The following is a 2,736-nucleotide window of genomic DNA, read 5'->3' as shown; positions in this document are numbered from 1 at the left end:
TCTGTGTTATTTTATGCAGATAAATGATGAACGAGTTCCACTACCGGTTTACTCATCATTTGTCTACTTTGTTTAAACTAGGGATGTCAACTTGTCTCCGTTAGCGGGGATCCCCGTGGGGATTCTCTATTTGGGGCCCCAAAGACGGAGAATTTTTCCCCGCGGAGACGGGGATGGGGAACAAAGTCTCCCCGAAGGACTTCGGGGATGTGGGTTTCGTAAATATCACCCGCCCCGTGGAGTCCCCGTCCCGCATAAAATAGCTAAATGTCCTTAATTTATTACATATATAATTTTAAATTATTATGTAAGTCTATTTGTCATTTCATATAATTAATCTTATACACAAATTTAAAATATATATGCATTGTTAGTAAAAGTGTGAGATCTAAATGATTATTTCAAGTTTATTTTAAGTTTGAAATTTTGGTGGTCATGACACTCAATATTATAAATTAAATATTGTTAAAACAATATTATTTATCGTAAAGAATAATTTATAAATTTCCCGTGGTTACTTTTTGAAGCTTTTACTGTTAATTTGGTTTAAAATAATAATAATCATGTCTATGGATCTCCGCATGGGGATCTGTGGGGACCCGCGGGGATCCGCGGAGACGGGGATGGGGGACAAAATCCCGCCGTAGCGGGGATGGGGAATAGATTCGATGGAGGGGATTATGATGGGAATGTATCCCCGGCCCCGCCCCGCCCCATTGACATCCCTAGTTTAAACTCTGAGATTTAAACCATTTGAATGTGTGAATGAAAGAGAAACAAATTAGGGAATACACCCACTCGTTTATTTCCATTCTGTAAATGAATTTCGCAGGGTTCTCATCAATATTTATTAAGTGTTTTATGTATTTTTGTTGGTATTATTTTTAAGGGAATTAATTTGCTATTTGAATCACACAAAAGTATATAAGTAGTAGAGAAACAGATTTGAGACTACACCCACTCATTTCTCTCCGCTAAGATAATAGTGTGATTCGCATCATTATTTTATTAAATATTTTTAAAATTGAAAAACAAAAGAAAATGATAAGGAAAATTTTATTCTAATATTGACATAGCAAAGGTTTGAATTTAGTTATGCAATTACAAGTCACAAAGGAATGATAAAAAAATATCAAACTACATGTCCTAAGACCTCTAATGGTCCTTTTTTATGTCCTCAAAATGACCTCCAATTATTGCAAAGTGTATTCTCATATGAGCTACAAGCAAGCGACTATTTACAAGCATACATGTCAAAAAAATTAGTCTAAAACCTTAATCAAAAATTAAATTCAAAGCTTAATTTTTTATACATGATATCATTTGCCTCTCTACTGTATACCCACAAAAAATTGTGGCAGAATTCAATTTACAAGTCAATTAATTAAAGCAATTTGCACAAAGTATCAAAATAAGAACAATTATAAACATGTTTAAGGAAAAGACTCGTTTAAAATACCAAAACAATTTGTAAAAAAACTACCAAAAAAAATCAAAAATATCTAAACACATCAAAGTATTTAAAATGTATTTTCATCCATTTTCTTTTTCACCTAAAATCGATTTACAAATCAAAAGTTATAATTGTGGTGGTGTAATGGGCCTGAATTGTTGGCGTAATGGGCCTGAATTGTCGTGGTGTGGAAAAGAAAAAGGCATTAGGCCCATGATTCACGTGTGGCCCAGACTGCATGTCATTGTTCACACATATCTTTCATTATTTTATTTTTATTTATTTTCAAACACCATGTATTATAGTATTTGTAACCTATGGTATTTAATCAAAATGTAACGCTCATTTTATGTGGAACCTATATCAATTAGTTTAGGTTAATGACATAAGACAAAACAAAAGCCTATCCAATCACACATCATTAGCTAACCATTAGAATGGAGACAAAATCACAAAATAATGGGAGACCATGACGAATAAAAGCACGCCACATACGCAAGTGGCAAGCAGGGGAGACCATGACAAATAAGAGCATGCCACATACGCAATTGAGGGAACTCATAAAATATACAAGACGCCGGAGATACTACCAACTCTGGTCGTCTTCTCCGGCCAGCTCCGCCGAAATCACAAACCAAAATGCTCAAAAACAGAAGAGAACCACCGATCCACTCGATTTTTCATGCTACTCCAAATTTAAACTTAGTTTCTTCACTTGAAGCCTCTAAAGCCCTAACCGAAGGCTAATAACCAAACCCTACATTCAAATACTTCACTAAAACGCAACTCAATACCGTAACAACAACCATTTCATTTCCACTATAAAGAAAACGACAAAGAATTAAAACCAACCATTTCATTTCCACTTCAATGAAAACAGCTTAAGAGAAAGCGATAACCCAACCATTTCATTTCCACTCCAAAGAAAACGGCTTCAGAGAAAGCAACCAACGGAATTGGAGATATTCAAAACATATTCCTAAAACTTGTAAAAATCATAAAGTCCAAACCCTTGTTTTTATATAATTGTTTCTACTATTGTGATTGGAGTATTACATTATTTTATTAAACAAAAATTGTGGTTATTATATTACGCTTAAATGATAAGATTGTCTAAGTGCAGCATAACTTAACACTTAGAGTGTGTTTGGATGAGGTAATTGGAAATTTTTAAGAAATTTAAAATTTAAAGCAATTTAAATGATTCAATTGAAATCAATTCATTTTTAAATTATTTTGTTAGGATGAAGTATTAGAATAATTCATTGTTAGATACTGTTTTT

This window comes from Vicia villosa, linkage group LG2 (assembly GCF_029867415.1).
Source record: "Vicia villosa cultivar HV-30 ecotype Madison, WI linkage group LG2, Vvil1.0, whole genome shotgun sequence".
NCBI classification, from domain to species: domain Eukaryota; kingdom Viridiplantae; phylum Streptophyta; class Magnoliopsida; order Fabales; family Fabaceae; genus Vicia; species Vicia villosa.
This window is presented reverse-complemented; position numbering follows the sequence as displayed.